The sequence below is a fragment of the Podarcis erhardii genome (assembly GCF_964252035.2).
Source record: "Podarcis erhardii genome assembly, chromosome: 5".
Taxonomy (NCBI): Eukaryota; Metazoa; Chordata; class Lepidosauria; order Squamata; family Lacertidae; genus Podarcis; species Podarcis erhardii.
The window spans coordinates 10,557,277-10,577,206 of NC_138509.1; positions in this window are offsets into that span (position 1 = coordinate 10,557,277).

A 19,930-nucleotide genomic window follows, 5' to 3' on the forward strand; every position below is an offset into this window, starting at 1 on the left:
TCTCAGGGGAACATTTGCAACCCTTTGGCACCATTTTTGTGTGAATGACCGAAAGTCAGATTTTTGATCAAATTGTGACCCCGGGGCTTAGGGATTTTTTCAAAAAAGAATTTTTTCTGCCGGTTAAGTTGTCGCGGGCTTATTTCGTTTCCTGAGATAAAAAGCCTTCTGTTTGGACCGGCAAACCTCTCAGGGGAGCATTTGTATCCGTTTGGCACGATTTTTCAGTGAATGGCCAAAAGACAGATTTTTGATGAAATTGTGATCCCGGGGCTTAGGGATTTTTTCAAAAAAATCTTTTTCAGCCGGTTAAGTTGTCGAGGGCTGATTTCTTTTCCTGAGATAAAAAGCCTTCTGTTTCGAACGCCAAACCTCTCAGGGGAGCATTTGCATCCGTTTGGCACGATTTTTCAGTGAATGGCCAAAAGTCAGATTTTTGATGAAATTGTGATCCCGGGGCTTAGGGATTTTTTCAAAAAAATCTTATTCTGCCGGTTAAGTTCTCGAGGGCTGATTTCTTTTCCTGAGATAAAAAGCCTTCTGTTTGGACCGGCAAACCTCTCAGGGGAGCATTTGCAACCGTTTGGCACCATTTTTCAGTGAATGGCCGAAAGTCAGATTTTTGATGAAATTGTGACCCCGGGGCTTAGGGATTTTTTCAAAAAAATCTTTTTCTGCCAGTTAAGTTATCGAGGGCTGATTTCTTTTCCTGTGAAAAAAAGCCTTCTGTTTCGACCGCCAAACCTCTCAGGGGAACATTTGCAAGCGTTTGGCACCATTTTTCAGTGAATGGCCGAAAGTCAGATTTTTGATCAAATTGTGATCCCGGCCGGGGCTTAGGGATTTTTTCAAAAAAATCTTTTTCAGCCGGTTAAGTTGTCAAAGGCTGATTTCTTTTCGTGAGATAAAAACCCTTCTGTTTCGCCCGCCAAACCTCTCACGGGAACACTTGTAACCATTTGGCACCATTTTTCAGTGAAAGGCCAAAAGTCAGATTTTTGATGAAATTGTGACTCCGGGGCTTAGGGATTTTTTCAAAAAAATCTTTTTCTGCCGGTTAAGTTGTCGAGGGCTGATTTCTTTTCCTGAGATAAAAAGCCTTCTGTTTCGAACGCCAAACCTCTCAGGGGAGCATTTGCAACCGTTTGGCACGATTTTTCAGTGAATGGCCGAAAGTCAGATTTTTGATGAAATTGTGACCCCGGGGCTTAGGGATTTTTTCAAAAAAAAAATTCTGCAGCTTAAGTTGTGGAGGGCTGATTTCTTTTCCTGTGATAAAAAGCCTTCTGTTTCGACTGCCAAACCTCTCAGGGGAACATTTGCAAGCGTTTGGCACCATTTTTCAGTGAATGGCCGAAAGTCAGATTTTTGATGCAATTGTGATCCCGGGGCTTAGCGATTTTTTCAAAAAAATCTTCTTCAGCCGGTTAAGTTGTCAAAGGCTGATTTCTTTTCGTGAGATAAAAACCCTTCTGTTTCGACTGCCAAACCTCTCACGGGAGCATTTGTAACCATTTGGCACCATTTTTCAGTGAATGGCCAAAAGTCAGATTTATGATGAAATTGTGACCCCGGGCCTTAGGGATTTTTCAAAAAAAAAAATTCTACAGCTTAAGTTGTTGAGGGCTGATTTCTTTTCCTGTGATAAAATGCCTTCTGTTTCGACCGGCAAACCTCTCAGGGGAGCATTTGCAACTGTTTGGCACCATTTTTCAGTGAATGGCCGAAAGTCAGATTTTTGATCAAATTGTGACCCCGGGGCTTAGGGATTTTTTCAAAAAAATCTTTTTCTGCCAGTTAATTTGTCGAGGGCTGATTTCTTTTCCTGAGATAAAAAGCCTTCTGTTTCGACCGCCAAACCTCTCAGGGGAACATTTTCAACCGTTTGGCACCATTTTTGAGTGAATGGCCGAAAGTCAGATTTTTGATGTAATTGTGACCCCGGGGTTTAGGGATTTTTTCAAAAAAAAAATTCTGCAGCTTAAGTTCTCGAGGGCTGATTTCTTTTCCTGTGATAAAAAGCCTTCTGTTTCGACTGCCAAACCTCTCAGGGGAACATTTGCAAGCGTTTGGCACCATTTTTCAGTGAATGGCCGAAAGTCAGATTTTTGATGTAATTGTGATCCCGGGGCTTAGGGATTTTTTCAAAAAAATCTTTTTCAGCCGGTTAAGTTGTCAAAGGCTGATTTCTTTTCGTGAGATAAAAACCCTTCTGTTTCGCCCGCCAAACCTCTCACGGGAACATTTGTAACCATTTGGCACCATTTTTCAGTGAAAGGCCAAAAGTCAGATTTTTGATGAAATTGTGACTCCGGGGCTTAGGGATTTTTTCAAAAAAATCTTTTTCTGCCGGTTAAGTTGTCGAGGGCTGATTTCATTTCCTGAGATAAAAAGCCTTCTGTTTCGAACGCCAAACCTCTCAGGGGAGCATTTGCATCCGTTTGGCACGATTTTTCAGTGAATGGCCAAAAGTCAGATTTTTGATGAAATTGTGACCTCGGGGCTTAGGGATTTTTTCAAAAAAATCTTATTCTGCCGGTTAAGTTCTCGAGGGCTGATTTCTTTTCCTGAGATAAAAAGCCTTCTGTTTGGACCGGCAAACCTCTCAGGGGAGCATTTGCAACCGTTTGGCACCATTTTTCAGTGAATGGCCGAAAGTCAGATTTTTGATGAAATTGTGACCCCGGGGCTTAGGGATTTTTTCAAAAAAAAAATTCTGCAGCTTAAGTTGTCGAGGGCTGATTTCTTTTCCTGTGATAAAAAGCCTTCTGTTTCGACCGCCAAACCTCTCAGGGGAACATTTGCAACCCTTTGGCACCATTTTTGTGTGAATGACCGAAAGTCAGATTTTTGATCAAATTGTGACCCCGGGGCTTAGGGATTTTTTCAAAAAAGAATTTTTTCTGCCGGTTAAGTTGTCGCGGGCTTATTTCGTTTCCTGAGATAAAAAGCCTTCTGTTTGGACCGGCAAACCTCTCAGGGGAGCATTTGTATCCGTTTGGCACCATTTTTCAGTGAATGGCCGAAAGTCAGATTTTTGATGTAATTGTGATCCCGGGGCTTAGGGATTTTTTCAAAAAAATCTTCTTCAGCCGGTTAAGTTGTCAAAGGCTGATTTCTTTTCGTGAGATAAAAACCCTTCTGTTTCGCCCGCCAAACCTCTCACGGGAACATTTGTAACCATTTGGCACCATTTTTCAGTGAAAGGCCAAAAGTCAGATTTTTGATGAAATTGTGACTCCGGGGCTTAGGGATTTTTTCAGAAAAATCTTTTTCTGCCGGTTAAGTTGTCGAGGGCTGATTTCTTTTCCTGAGATAAAAAGCCTTCTGTTTCGAACGCCAAACCTCTCAGGGGAGCATTTGCATCCGTTTGGCACGATTTTTCAGTGAATGGCCAAAAGTCAGATTTTTGATGAAATTGTGATCCCGGGGCTTAGGGATTTTTTCAAAAAAATCTTATTCTGCCGGTTAAGTTCTCGAGGGCTGATTTCTTTTCCTGAGATAAAAAGCCTTCTGTTTGGACCGGCAAACCTCTCAGGGGAGCATTTGCAACCGTTTGGCACCATTTTTCAGTGAATGGCCGAAAGTCAGATTTTTGATGAAATTGTGACCCCGGGGCTTAGGGATTTTTTCAAAAAAATCTTTTTCTTTTTTTTTTTTAAAATAATTTTTATTAATTTTCATAGAACAGAAAACACAAAATTAAACAAACAAACAAATAATACATGACTTCCCCATGCCTCCCCTTCCCTGCACCCCTGTGTCCAAAATTTTTAGCAATCCTTCATTCCTTTTCAAAATTTGATTTCCTTCATGATTTTCTTAACTTAAATATTTCCAACTATAATTCTCTAATTCTTAACCCTTGACATTTTATCAGTCCGAAATTTTGCAACAGTTCTTAAGATATGATTTAAATTTTTTCCAGTCCTCTTCCACCGTCTCCTTCCTCTGATCACGGATTCTGCCGGTCATCTCTGCCAGTCCCATAAATTCAGTCACCTTCGTCTGCCATTCTTCCAGAGTAGGTAGTTCTTGCATCTTCCAATACTTTGCTAGGAGTATTCTTGCTGCTGTAGTTGCATACATAAAAAAGATCTTATCTTTTTTTGGTACCAATTGGCCGACCATGCCCAAGAGAAAAGCCTCCGGTTTTTTTACAAATGTCCACTTAAGGACTTTCTTAATTTCATTATAGATCATTTCCCAGTAGGCTTTAACCTTTGGGCAGGTCCACCAAAGATGATAAAAAGTTCCTTCACATTCATTACATTTCCAGCATTTGTTACTGGGCAAATGATATATCTTTGCAAGCTTGACTGGAGTCATGTACCATCTATAGATCATTTTCATTATGTTTTCTTTCAAGGCACTACATGCCGTAAATTTAAGTCCTGTGGTCCATAACTGTTCCCAGTCAGCAAACATAATATCATGACCTAAGTCTTGTGCCCATTTAATCATTGCTGATTTAACTGTTTCATCCTGTGTATTCCATTTCAGCAACAAGTTATACATTTTAGACAAATTCTTAGTATTGGTCTCTAACAGTTCTGTTTCCAATTTCGACCTCTCTTTCTGAAATCCTAGTTTCTTGTCCTGCTTAAAAGTTTCATTTATCTGATAGTAATGTAACCAGTCTCGAACTTTGGATTTTAATTTCTCAAAGCTCTGTAATTTAACTTTTTCACCATCATATTCTATAATTTCACTGTATTTTGGCCAATTAGAGTCCATGTTAAGTTTTTTTACCGCTCTAGCTTCCATTGGTGACAACCATCTGGGTGTTTTATTTTCCAACAAATCCTTATATCGATTCCAAACATTATATAAAGCTTTCCTGACAATATGATTTTTAAAACCTTTGTATATCTTTGCCTTGTCATACCATAGATATGCATGCCAGCCAAAATTGTTATCATACCCTTCCAAGTCTAAAATATCTGTGTCTTCAAGAAGTAGCCATTGCTTCAACCAGCAAAAAGCTGCTGCTTCATAATAAAGTCTTAAGTCCGGCAGCGCAAAACCCCCCCTTTCTCAAAAAAATCTTTTTCTGCCAGTTAAGTTATCGAGGGCTGATTTGTTTTCCTGTGAAAAAAAGCCTTCTGTTTCGACCGCCAAACCTCTCAGGGGAACATTTGCAACCGTTTGGCACCATTTTTCAGTGAATGGCCGAAAGTCAGATTTTTGCTGTAATTGTGACCCCGGGGCTTAGGGATTTTTTCAAAAAAAAAATTCTGCAGCTTAAGTTGTGGAGGGCTGATTTCTTTTCCTGTGATAAAAAGCCTTCTGTTTCGACTGCCAAACCTCTCAGGGGAACATTTGCAAGCGTTTGGCACCATTTTTCAGTGAATGGCCGAAAGTCAGATTTTTGATGTAATTGTGATCCCGGGGCTTAGGGATTTTTTCAAAAAAATCTTCTTCAGCCGGTTAAGTTGTCAAAGGCTGATTTCTTTTCGTGAGATAAAAACCCTTCTGTTTCGACCGCCAAACCTCTCACGGGAGCATTTGTAACCATTTGGCACCATTTTTCAGTGAATGGCCAAAAGTCAGATTTATGATGAAATTGTGACCCCGGGCCTTAGGGATTTTTCAAAAAAAAAAATTCTACAGCTTAAGTTGTTGAGGGCTGATTTCTTTTCCTGTGATAAAATGCCTTCTGTTTCGACCGGCAAACCTCTCAGGGGAGCATTTGCAACTGTTTGGCACCATTTTTGAGTGACTGACCGAAAGTCAGATTTTTGATCAAATTGTGACCCCGGGGCTTAGGGATTTTTTCAAAAAAATCTTTTTCTGCCAGTTAATTTGTCGAGGGCTGATTTCTTTTCCTGAGATAAAAAGCCTTCTGTTTCGACCGCCAAACCTCTCAGGGGAACATTTTCAACCGTTTGGCACCATTTTTGAGTGAATGGCCGAAAGTCAGATTTTTGATGTAATTGTGACCCCGGGGCTTAGGGATTTTTTCAAAAAAAAAATTCTGCAGCTTAAGTTCTCGAGGGCTGATTTCTTTTCCTGTGATAAAAAGCCTTCTGTTTCGACTGCCAAACCTCTCAGGGGAACATTTGCAAGCGTTTGGCACCATTTTTCAGTGAATGGCCGAAAGTCAGATTTTTGATGTAATTGTGATCCCGGGGCTTAGGGATTTTTTCAAAAAAATCTTTTTCAGCCGGTTAAGTTGTCAAAGGCTGATTTCTTTTCATGAGATAAAAACCCTTCTGTTTCGCCCGCCAAACCTCTCACGGGAACATTTGTAACCATTTGGCACCATTTTTCAGTGAAAGGCCAAAAGTCAGATTTTTGATGAAATTGTGACTCCGGGGCTTAGGGATTTTTTCAAAAAAATCTTTTTCTGCCGGTTAAGTTGTCGAGGGCTGATTTCATTTCCTGAGATAAAAAGCCTTCTGTTTCGAACGCCAAACCTCTCAGGGGAGCATTTGCATCCGTTTGGCACGATTTTTCAGTGAATGGCCAAAAGTCAGATTTTTGATGAAATTGTGACCTCGGGGCTTAGGGATTTTTTCAAAAAAATCTTATTCTGCCGGTTAAGTTCTCGAGGGCTGATTTCTTTTCCTGAGATAAAAAGCCTTCTGTTTGGACCGGCAAACCTCTCAGGGGAGCATTTGCAACCGTTTGGCACCATTTTTCAGTGAATGGCCGAAAGTCAGATTTTTGATGAAATTGTGACCCCGGGGCTTAGGGATTTTTTCAAAAAAATCTTTTTCTGCCAGTTAAGTTATCGAGGGCTGATTTCTTTTCCTGTGAAAAAAAGCCTTCTGTTTCGACCGCCAAACCTCTCAGGGGAACATTTGCAACCGTTTGGCACCATTTTTCAGTGAATGGCCGAAAGTCAGATTTTTGCTGTAATTGTGACCCCGGGGCTTAGGGATTTTTTCAAAAAAAAAAATCTGCAGCTTAAGTTGTGGAGGGCTGATTTCTTTTCCTGTGATAAAAAGCCTTCTGTTTCGACTGCCAAACCTCTCAGGGGAACATTTGCAAGCGTTTGGCACCATTTTTCAGTGAATGGCCGAAAGTCAGATTTTTGATGTAATTGTGATCCCGGGGCTTAGGGATTTTTTCAAAAAAATCTTCTTCAGCCGGTTAAGTTGTCAAAGGCTGATTTCTTTTCGTGAGATAAAAACCCTTCTGTTTCGACCGCCAAACCTCTCACGGGAGCATTTGTAACCATTTGGCACCATTTTTCAGTGAATGGCCAAAAGTCAGATTTATGATGAAATTGTGACCCCGGGCCTTAGGGATTTTTCAAAAAAAAAAATTCTACAGCTTAAGTTGTGGAGGGCTGATTTCTTTTCCTGTGATAAAAAGCCTTCTGTTTCGACTGCCAAACCTCTCAGGGGAACATTTGCAAGCGTTTGGCACCATTTTTCAGTGAATGGCCGAAAGTCAGATTTTTGATGTAATTGTGATCCCGGGGCTTAGGGATTTTTTCAAAAAAATCTTCTTCAGCCGGTTAAGTTGTCAAAGGCTGATTTCTTTTCGTGAGATAAAAACCCTTCTGTTTCGACCGCCAAACCTCTCACGGGAGCATTTGTAACCATTTGGCACCATTTTTCAGTGAATGGCCAAAAGTCAGATTTATGATGAAATTGTGACCCCGGGCCTTAGGGATTTTTCAAAAAAAAAAATTCTACAGCTTAAGTTGTTGAGGGCTGATTTCTTTTCCTGTGATAAAATGCCTTCTGTTTCGACCGGCAAACCTCTCAGGGGAGCATTTGCAACTGTTTGGCACCATTTTTGAGTGACTGACCGAAAGTCAGATTTTTGATCAAATTGTGACCCCGGGGCTTAGGGATTTTTTCAAAAAAATCTTTTTCTGCCAGTTAATTTGTCGAGGGCTGATTTCTTTTCCTGAGATAAAAAGCCTTCTGTTTCGACCGCCAAACCTCTCAGGGGAACATTTTCAACCGTTTGGCACCATTTTTGAGTGAATGGCCGAAAGTCAGATTTTTGATGTAATTGTGACCCCGGGGCTTAGGGATTTTTTCAAAAAAAAAATTCTGCAGCTTAAGTTCTCGAGGGCTGATTTCTTTTCCTGTGATAAAAAGCCTTCTGTTTCGACTGCCAAACCTCTCAGGGGAACATTTGCAAGCGTTTGGCACCATTTTTCAGTGAATGGCCGAAAGTCAGATTTTTGATGTAATTGTGATCCCGGGGCTTAGGGATTTTTTCAAAAAAATCTTTTTCAGCCGGTTAAGTTGTCAAAGGCTGATTTCTTTTCATGAGATAAAAACCCTTCTGTTTCGCCCGCCAAACCTCTCACGGGAACATTTGTAACCATTTGGCACCATTTTTCAGTGAAAGGCCAAAAGTCAGATTTTTGATGAAATTGTGACTCCGGGGCTTAGGGATTTTTGCAAAAAAATCTTTTTCTGCCGGTTAAGTTGTCGAGGGCTGATTTCATTTCCTGAGATAAAAAGCCTTCTGTTTCGAACGCCAAACCTCTCAGGGGAGCATTTGCATCCGTTTGGCACGATTTTTCAGTGAATGGCCAAAAGTCAGATTTTTGATGAAATTGTGACCTCGGGGCTTAGGGATTTTTTCAAAAAAATCTTATTCTGCCGGTTAAGTTCTCGAGGGCTGATTTCTTTTCCTGAGATAAAAAGCCTTCTGTTTGGACCGGCAAACCTCTCAGGGGAGCATTTGCAACCGTTTGGCACCATTTTTCAGTGAATGGCCGAAAGTCAGATTTTTGATGAAATTGTGACCCCGGGGCTTAGGGATTTTTTCAAAAAAATCTTTTTCTGCCAGTTAAGTTATCGAGGGCTGATTTCTTTTCCTGTGAAAAAAAGCCTTCTGTTTCGACCGCCAAACCTCTCAGGGGAACATTTGCAACCGTTTGGCACCATTTTTCAGTGAATGGCCGAAAGTCAGATTTTTGCTGTAATTGTGACCCCGGGGCTTAGGGATTTTTTCAAAAAAAAAAATCTGCAGCTTAAGTTGTGGAGGGCTGATTTCTTTTCCTGTGATAAAAAGCCTTCTGTTTCGACTGCCAAACCTCTCAGGGGAACATTTGCAAGCGTTTGGCACCATTTTTCAGTGAATGGCCGAAAGTCAGATTTTTGATGTAATTGTGATCCCGGGGCTTAGGGATTTTTTCAAAAAAATCTTCTTCAGCCGGTTAAGTTGTCAAAGGCTGATTTCTTTTCGTGAGATAAAAACCCTTCTGTTTCGACCGCCAAACCTCTCACGGGAGCATTTGTAACCATTTGGCACCATTTTTCAGTGAATGGCCAAAAGTCAGATTTATGATGAAACTGTGACCCCGGGCCTTAGGGATTTTTCAAAAAAAAAAATTCTACAGCTTAAGTTGTTGAGGGCTTATTTCTTTTCCTAAGATAAAAAGCCTTCTGTTTGGACCGGAAAACCTCTCAGGGGAGCATTTGCACCCGTTTGGCACCATTTTTGAGTGACTGACCGAAAGTCAGATTTTTGATCAAATTGTGACCCCGGGGCTTAGGGATTTTTTCAAAAAAATCTTTTTCTGCCAGTTAATTTGTCGAGGGCTGATTTCTTTTCCTGAGATAAAAAGCCTTCTGTTTCGACCGCCAAACCTCTCAGGGGAACATTTTCAACCGTTTGGCACCATTTTTGAGTGAATGGCCGAAAGTCAGATTTTTGATGTAATTGTGACCCCGGGGCTTAGGGATTTTTTCAAAAAAAAAAATCTGCAGCTTAAGTTCTCGAGGGCTGATTTCTTTTCCTGTGATAAAAAGCCTTCTGTTTCGACTGCCAAACCTCTCAGGGGAACATTTGCAAGCGTTTGGCACCATTTTTCAGTGAATGGCCGAAAGTCAGATTTTTGATGTAATTGTGATCCTGGGGCTTAGGGATTTTTTCAAAAAAATCTTTTTCAGCCGGTTAAGTTGTCAAAGGCTGATTTCTTTTCGTGAGATAAAAACCCTTCTGTTTCGCCCGCCAAACCTCTCACGGGAACATTTGTAACCATTTGGCACCATTTTTCAGTGAAAGGCCAAAAGTCAGATTTTTGATGAAATTGTGACTCCGGGGCTTAGGGATTTTTTCAAAAAAATCTTTTTCTGCCGGTTAAGTTGTCGAGGGCTGATTTCATTTCCTGAGATAAAAAGCCTTCTGTTTCGAACGCCAAACCTCTCAGGGGAGCATTTGCATCCGTTTGGCACGATTTTTCAGTGAATGGCCAAAAGTCAGATTTTTGATGAAATTGTGACCTCGGGGCTTGGGGATTTTTTCAAAAAAATCTTATTCTGCCGGTTAAGTTCTCGAGGGCTGATTTCTTTTCCTGAGATAAAAAGCCTTCTGTTTGGACCGGCAAACCTCTCAGGGGAGCATGTGCAACCGTTTGGCACCATTTTTGAGTGAATTGCCGAAAGTCAGATTTTTGATGAAATTGTGACCCCGGGGCTTAGGGATTTTTTCAAAAAAATCTTTTTCTGCCAGTTAAGTTATCGAGGGCTGATTTCTTTTCCTGTGAAAAAAAGCCTTCTGTTTCGACCGCCAAACCTCTCAGGGGAACATTTGCAACCGTTTGGCACCATTTTTCAGTGAATGGCCGAAAGTCAGATTTTTGCTGTAATTGTGACCCCGGGGCTTAGGGATTTTTTCAAAAAAAAAAATCTGCAGCTTAAGTTGTGGAGGGCTGATTTCTTTTCCTGTGATAAAAAGCCTTCTGTTTCGACTGCCAAACCTCTCAGGGGAACATTTGCAAGCGTTTGGCACCATTTTTCAGTGAATGGCCGAAAGTCAGATTTTTGATGTAATTGTGATCCCGGGGCTTAGGGATTTTTTCAAAAAAATCTTCTTCAGCCGGTTAAGTTGTCAAAGGCTGATTTCTTTTCGTGAGATAAAAACCCTTCTGTTTCGACCGCCAAACCTCTCACGGGAGCATTTGCAACCGTTTGGCACCATTTTTCAGTGAATGGCCAAAAGTCAGATTTTTGATGAAATTGTGACCCCGCGGCTTAGGGATTTTTTCAAAAAAGAATTTTTTCTGCCGGTTAAGTTGTCGAGGGCTTATTTCTTTTCCTAAGATAAAAAGCCTTCTGTTTGGACCGGAAAACCTCTCAGGGGAGCATTTGCAACCGTTTGGAACCATTTTTGAGTGAATTGGTGTACGTCATATTTTTGATGGAAATTGTGACCCCGTGGCTTAGGGATTTTTTCAAAAAAATCTTTTTCTGCCAGTTAAATTGTTGAGGCCTGATTTCTTTTCCTGTGATAAAAAGTCATCTGTTTTAACCGCCAAACCTCTCAGGGGAGCATTTGCAACTGTTTGGCACCATTTTAGAGTGAATTGCAGAGCATCAGATTTTTGATGAAATTGTGACCCCGGGGCTTAGGGATTTTTTCCAAAAATCTTTTTCTGCCAGTTAAATTGTCGAGAGCTGATTTATTTTCCTGTGATAAAAAGCCTTCTGTTTCGACTGCCGAACCTTTCAGGGGAGCATTTGCAACCGTTTGGCACCATTTTTGAGTGAATTGGAGAACGTCAGATTTTTGATGAAATTCTGACCCCAGGGCTTAGGAATTTTTTCAAAAAAATCTTTTTCTACCGGTTAAGTGGTTGAGGGCTGATTTCTTTTCCAGCAATAAAAAGCTTTCAGTTTTGACCGCAAAATCTTTCAGGGGAGCATTTGCAACCGTATGGCACTATTTTTGAGTGAATTGGAGAACGCCAGATTTTTGATGAAATTGTGACCCCGGGGCTTAGGGATTTTTCAAAAAAATCTTTTTCTGCCGGTTAAGTTATCGAGGGCTGATACATTTTCCTGCGATAAAAAGCTTTCTGTTTCGACCGCAAAATCTTTCAGTGGAGTATTTGCAACCGTATGGCACCATTTTTGAGTGAATTGGAGAACGTCAGATTTTTGATGAAATTCTGACCCCTGGGCTTAGGGATTTTTTCCAAAAAATCTTTTTCTGCCGGTTAAGTTGCCCAGGGCTGATTTATTTTCCTGTGATAAAAAGCCTTCTGTTTTGACCGCCAAACCCTCCAGGGGAGCATTTGCAACCGCAAACTCTTTCAGGGGATTTTACTTGCTATGGACAAGATTAGGGAGAACATACTCAAAATGTTGCATAGCTGGTATTTAAAATAAGATAAGCCCACAGCTTTCGCCCCTATGCTGGAGCGGCTGTAACTGTTTTGGTGCTATGTTTAATATATGGTGGACATGATCAAACCTCTCTGTGGTGCTGGTTTGGGCGAATTCGTCCTGGCGAATCAGCTCAGTTAGTTCTCGTTTCCCAACCAACGCTCCCCCACACACCCATCGTTCCTCAGGGAACACGTGTCGAGCTTCCGGCAGTCCTTCTCCTTCCGTGTACTCCGGCTTCCGGGAAAGCGCGTCTGCCCTCACGTTCTCTTCTCCCGGCACGTACTTGATCTCAAAGAAGAACTTGGAGAACTCGTGTGCCCATCGAATCTGTCTCTGGTTGAGGACTCGAGCTGTTCTCCAATATTCCAAGTTCTTGTGATCAGTGCAAACCTGAATCTTGTGGTGAGCCCCTATTAGGAGATGTCTCCACTGCCGAAATGCTGCATAAATAGCTAACAGTTCACGATCATACACCGTGTAGTTCTGTTCCGATTTGTTCAGTTTCCGTGAGAAGAAGGCGCACGGCCTCCAGGTGTGTTGGCTCCGTCCCGGCTGCAGCAACACCGCTCCTATCGCTCTGTCTGATGCGTCAGTCTCCAACCTCATCGGCTTCTGCAGATCCACGTGCAGGAGCTGTTCCTCCGAGGCGAACGCCTTCTTTAGCCTTTCGAAGGATCGTTGGGCACTTTCCGTCCAGATGAACTTCTTTTTGCTACTGAGACAATCCGTGATGGGTGCGGTCAAGTGGGCGAAGTTCTTGATGAACTTCCGGTAGAAGTTGCTGAACCCGAGGAACCTCTGCACATCCTTCTGGGTTTTGGGGGCCTTCCATTCCAGCACCGCCTGCACCTTGCCGGGGTCCATGGCTAGGCCTCTATCCAACAACCTGTATCCCAGAAATTCCACTTCTCTGGCGTGAAATTGGCACTTTTCCAGCTTGACCCACAACTGGTGCTCTTGTAGCCTCTTCAGCACTTCCCTGACGTCCTGGACATGCTGTTTTTCATTGTCTGAATAGATCAGGACGTCGTCCAGAAATGCTATGCAGTTTTTGTACAGCAGGGGGCCCAGCACATGGTGCATGAAGCTTTGAAAACAGGCTCAGCCCGACTGTAATCCAAATGGCATGACTAGGTACTCAAAGGCCCCTAGGGGGGTGAACATGGTGGTTTTCCATTCATCCCCCTCCCTCATTCTAATCAGATTATATGCTCCCGGGAGGTCCAGCTTGGTAAAGATCTTACCCTTCCTTACCCTAGTTAGAATATCATCAATTCTGGGCATTGGGAAGGTCACGGGTTCCGATACGAGGTTCAATTTTCTATAGTCTACGACCAGCCTAAGCTGATCCGTGTTTTTTTTATCCACAAAAAACACAGGGCTGCCCCCCACTGCCTTTGATTCCCTTATAAACCCCCTTTTTAGGTTCTTGTCAATAAAGTCTCGCAACTCCTGCATCTCTCGGTCCGACATGGCATACAGCTTACCCACCGGCAGCTGCGCCCCAAGGAGTATGTTGATTTGGCAGTCGAAGGGCCTATGTGGCAGCAGCCTGTCCGCTTCCTTCTCGCTGAAGACCTCCTGTAAGTTCGCGTACTGTGGCGGCACCTCTGCTCTCTGCTTCAGTGTAGTTGCTGCCACTCTGGCCAACCTCACTCTGGGCTTCTCACCCCCTAGACAGTGTTCCAAACAGTGCGCTGACCCGAAGGTGACTGTCCGTTGATGCCAAGCCACCACTGGATCATGTAGCACTAGCCAGTTCATGCCCAGTATTATCGGGGGTCCCGCCAGTGTGGCCACATGAAAGGCAATGGTTTCTGTGTGCCTGGACACCCTCATTCTCATTGGTGGGGTTTGATGTGTCATCTCCCCTCCCAGCAGCTCCCTGCCATCTATCGTGGTCACTTGGAGTGGGAAATCAAGTGGCAGCAGGTGGAGTTGGTGCTCCAGTGCAAACTCCTTACTAAAAAAATTACAGGAGCTGCCTGAGTCCAGCATTGCCTTAACCTTGACTGGGTGTCCATTTGCGAGTTCTAGCACCACCTCTATCGCTATAGAAGCCTTGGGTGGGTCTGGTTGGGGCACTTCTGTTAGTTGTTCGCTTGGCTGCTGCACCCCCCTGTGGGCAGTCAAGTGCTGGCATTTCCCTGCACCTTTTCCTCCGCCCCCTCCTCTTCGCTTCCAGCGGCTCCCACCATCCCTTGCCAAGCCTTTCTTTGTGGACAGACCCTGGCAAAGTGTCCTGGCCGTTGGCAGAGGAAACACTTCTTGGTGCTTTTCCCAGCCTTTCCCTCCCTTTTGACTCCTTGGATGGTGCTCGAGACCTCGCACGCGCGCGCACCATCGATTTCCATTGGCACCACGTCATCGGAAGGCTGCTTTGGCATCTCAGGAATGCGGTAGTCAGGGCAACGCTCTCCTCTCCCTTCCCGCCTTTCCAAAGCGCGCGCTTCCTGCTGAGCGCCTATCGCAAGCGCAGCTTTGGTCAGCTGATCCATAGACTCCGGGCGGGGCGTGCGGGAGAGCTCGTCTTTAACGGTTGGGGACAACCCCTCCTCAAACAGCATCCGTATGGGCGGGCTATCTAGATCCCATTCGAGCCGGTGTATTAGCATCGCAAAGCGGGACCAGTAGTTTCTAACGGAAAGGTCCCCCTGCTTGCATCTCATCAGCTCCCTCTGGGTCACACTCTCCCCCAATTGGCTTGAATACATAGCGTCCATCGCCTGAAAAGACTTCCGGACGTCCCTCATGGCGGGGTTCTGCACGGCCATTAGGGGTCTAACCCATTCCCTCACGCCGCCCTCAAGGTGCCCCACGATATACGCCACCCTCGCTGCCTCGTCAGCAAAGTCATCATGCTGCAGCTCCAAAGCGTACTCTACTTCTGTTCGGAATCCATTATATTCCTGGGGCTTCCCCCCAAATTTGTGTACCAGTCCGGGCACCTTCTTTGCCACTGGGGTGGGTCTAACCTGTGCGTCCCGGGTGCGCCTCTCATCCAGCTGCGCCGTCAGCAGTGCGACATGCCGTTCCAGCTCCTGGTTCCTCTTCACCAGGTCCTGCACCCCCGCAGCTTGCTCCACTGCCCCGGCGCCTCCAGTCTGGCTCATGTTTCCCCTGCTTGCGCACAAGTAACAGCAGGGACTGACAGATTGCTGTAATGGTTGTGAGGGTGTTACTTGTGCGTAAATTGCCTTCGGTTTAGTTAGATTGCTTGCTCAACCATGCTTAGGGTCAGAGCTCGCCCTCCGTGACCTGTTAGTCACTTGCAGAATCCGTCAGTGGGCGTTTCTTGAACCTCTTCCAGCATAAAAGCTGTTTGACGCCAAGTCTCCTCCTATGTTCCCTGCGCGGAACGCGTCTGCGCAAGTAAGGGGAAGGCAGGGGCGTGCCAGCGCTCTCTCCACTAGTTTCGGGTGAAGGGTCTTGGAGCCCTGTCACCAATTCCTCCATCTCCCTCTCTTCTCTATTGGTGTTACGCTGAATTCCTTCCCCCCTGCTGGTCCCCTCTCCGGCATCGCTCTAGAGCCCTGCCTCCGCTTCTCACTCTGATGTCAGTTCCCTGACACATTAATATGCATGTGAACAAACACAATCAGATCTGATGTTCTCCTTCGACATATTCCCAACTGGAGTAATGAGTTTCATTGATTTCTTGGTCAGAGCCTGGGAAAAGGGGGTCATAATTGATTTGATAGTTACGTATACCGATGTTTTATATGACACTGCTATGTCATATTTAAAAAACCAAACAACACAGCTGTACTACCCCCTCCAAGTGAGTGACAGGTACAAATTATTCAGAACATTAAGAATTATTCAGAACATATTAAGAAACAAGACCACATACTCAGGGAAATTGCCCTGCGTGTGCACACGTTTACGTTTTTCTCATTGTAATTTGATCACAGATCTTTGCCTGAAATGTATGGCTCTTAGACTAGGTTGAAAAGAAATCGTAAAATTCCATAAGCATTACCTTGCATGTTAGTGTTTTTGAACTTTTCATTTCAGTATTAACCAGCAGGTGCCACTGTTTCCATGTGGATGTTCTTTCAATGATGCAGGATTTAAAACTATCTCTGGCCTGCTTCATTTGCCTTAGAAAAGCTTGATAGGCTCAGCCTGCTTTTCTCTTGATGCAGTAGTTGGCTAAAATACTTGTGGAAGTTTAGTGCTTAGACTCATTGGCAAGCTTTTGGCAGAAATGATTCCCATTCCCAGTATCAAGACTGCAGCTGCTGTGTCTCCTGTCCTATGAGACCAGGTTCCTTCTCTCTCTTCACGCATGTGCTGATGCAAACGTGGATTTGTTTCTGAAGTGTCAGGGCCAGAACCTGCCTCCAAGTTATGAATGACTAGGCCTTTGACTCTGCAGATGTTGGTAGAATCCAAGTTACGACAGCCCAAGCCAGCATGGTGAACAGTTATGATGTGTTGTGCGTGTACAGTGAGAAGACTGTTCCATAGCATCTTGGGGACTCCAGCACTTGGTTTAAATGAAGCCCTGCCTTTCTGCATAAATAGGGAAGTTTAACTTTGGAGTTAAATTGGGATGTCATCTCTTGAGTTGCATGATCTGCACTCTTACTTCTTTGGTGATCACTCATAGCCGAGTAAGATTGTCTTCCATGAACAGTTTTAACAGTGAGTCTCTAAGCGACTATGGAGGCCAATTCTGGATCCACACATCCTCAGTGGGGATATACCGTATTTTTGCTCTATAAGACGCACCAGACCACAAGACGCACCTAGTTTTTGGAGGAGGAAAACAAGAAAAAAAATATTCTGAATCTCATAAGCCAGAACAGCAAGAGGGATCGCTGCGCAGTGAAAGCAGCAATCCCTCTTGCTGTTCTGGCTTCTGGAATAGCTGCGCAGCCTCCATTCGCTCCATAAGACGCACACACATTTCCCCTTACTTTTTAGGAGGGAAAAAGTGAGTCTTATAGAGCAAAAAATACGGTAGGTTTCCGGGTGGGAGTTTATCATGGTGAGGGTTTGACAAACGTGCCTTCCTCTTAGCACGTTTCTCCCTTTCATCCCGAGTTTGAGTGTCTTCAAAGCCCATGACACCTTTAGTAAAGGCTGTTCTCCAATTGGAGTGCTCGCAGGTCAGTGTTTCCCAGTTTTGGGGAACATTTTTAAATACTTGCCTTGAGAGAGTCTTTAAATATCTTTTGTTGACCACCGGTATTACGCTTCCCATTTTTAAATTCGGAATAGAGTAGTTGCTTTGGAAGACGATAATCAGGCATCTGCACATCCAACGAAGTTGATGTTGAACCATTGCTTTGACACTGGTGATCTTTGCTTCTTCTAGTACACTGTCATGAGTTCGCCTATCTTCCCAAGTGATGTGTAAAAAATTTCGGAGACACCACTGATGGAAACTTTCGAGGATTCATTTAATGGCAGCTGACCTCTGCAGAACAACAGAAGCCATTTGGAAAACTAATTTTAAGATGGAAATACGAAACGGCTTACTCTGAGTCAGTGTCACTGCTGAATACCACATTTCCCAATCCAAAATATTCCCAGTGCCACAGCCAGAATAAACTGGGTTTCAGTCATGCATCAGGCTAAACTAAAGTTAGTTCAGTAAACATTATATTCAAATCTTGGTGGCTCAAAGCCACGATAACCAACGCAGAGCAAAGTGAAGCTCATGTTTCAGGTGCCGTGGAACACTAACCTTGGTGTACAGCTCTTTTTTATGTTGCCAACTGTTTTGCCACCAAGCACCCCACATAAGAAATCCTTTCCCCTCTATAAGCCTTCCTTTTTAATGAGGAACAGATGGGGAACTATATTCCATTGCCAGGCAAATCAAGCAGCTATCTGAAGTGTGTGCATATAGATTACCAAACTTAAGATAGTGATAACTTAGGATAGCTGCTCATTCTTCACCAGATTTGAAAGCAATTGCAGTTAGTGGGAGGAGTCAATCTATGGGGCCCCTTCCTTAATTTAGACACAAAGGGGTGTTTCTGCTAGGCACCTTTAACAACAACAAATACCTTGCAGAAAACTATAGCTTTATTACTTTGGAGGAAATGACTGGATTACTTTGGTATGCCATTTGGAGGGTATGTATCCTCAACGCGGATGGCGCTATGGGTTAAACCACAGAGCCTAGGAATTGCTGATCAGGTTGGTGATTTCAATCCCCGTGCGTGACAGGGTGAGGTCTCGTTGCTCGGTCCCAGCTCCTGCCAACCTAGCAGTTCGAAAGCACGTCAAAGTGCAAGTAGATAAATAGATACCACTCTGGTGGGAAGGTAAACGGCATTTCCATGCGCTGCTCTGGTTCGTCAGAAGCGGCTTAGTCATGCTGGCCACATGACCCGGAAGCTGTACGCTGGCTCCCTCAGTCAGTAAAGCGAGATGAGCGCCACAACCCCAGAGTCAGTCACGACTGGACCTAATGTTCAGGGGTCCCTTTACCTTTACCTTATCCTACCCAGTTTCAAAAGGATACCTCATAGAATCATAGAATTGGAAGGGACTGGTCCTTTTGTTTAATATACATTTTTATTAGTTTTTACATATATTTTCCAAACAGAACACATCAGCTCCTCATCTTATACAACATTTTGGCTATTTTAGCCTGAGACTTCCATCAACCACATCTAATGATTTTCAAAGCTCATCTCTTAATCTTACATTTGTTCCTATTACTTTTAATAATCCATAGCTTAAAATCCATTCTCATAAATCTTTTCTGCAATATTTCATATAGTTCTCCTTACAAAACTTATTTGGTGTTGTCAGTACCACGGTTGAACCAACTTTGCTATCTAGTGGTTTTCATGCAAGAGCAGCCATTACAGTTTTGGGGTGTGTATTGTATTGGATTGGATTGATCTTTATTACGGCCATTGGCCCGTTACACGACAGTTTCCCATACCAACATATTATACTTAAACCTCCAAATTTAAAATCGCCAAAACTTACAAAAGACAAACAGTGACCGAAGCAAAACAAAAACAAAGACCACCATCATACATTACAATAAATTTGTAACCTATACATCGCCCTCTGCTCTTAAATTAATCAAGGATATCAATGGTGATATCACCTAAAACATAGATAATGGTTTAAAGGGGTTATCTGAGCCACACAGGAAACCGTTTCTCTTCTTTAGGGATAGGACGCTGATCAAGAATCTGGCAACCATGAGTGATCTTAGGGCGTGTGTAAAAATGGAACTATAGTGTGTGTGTGTGTGTGTGTGTGTGTGTGTGTGTGTACACAGTGCTTTTTCTGAAAAAAATGTTTAGGGGTACTCTCATTTTGACTCAAGAAAATCACCATTTTATAGTTCAAATTGGGGGAAATAAATACAGCAAATGGACAAAAGTACAAAGAGCACATATTACCTCATATTACTGGGAGAGCCGCTGAGGCCTGCCACAGGCGGCATAATACTGAGGAGCCCAGTCCCCTCCTCGAAAATTTCAGGGGGGCATAGCTGTCAACCGTCCCTTATTTGGCGGGAAACTCCTTTATCCCAGCGCCATGTCCCGCTGCTGTCCCTTACTGATGATGTCCCTTAAATTTCCCGGGTTTCATGCTCGCCCAGCTCGGGAGGGAAGCAGCGGCTCGGGGTCCTCCGCTGTGCGAGACTGTGCGCGTGCGCGCTGGCGCCGTCATCCTGGCGCAAGGAGTTCCATCGGCCCTTGCCTGCCCGAGAGAGGGGGGGAGGGAGAGAGACTCTCGCCCACGCTGCCTATGAGCCCAGAGGCAGCAGCAGTGGTGGCAGCTGAGGAGGCGGCCTGAGGGAGGAGGAAGAGGAGGGGATGGGGAGGGACGCAGAATGGTGGCGCTTCAGC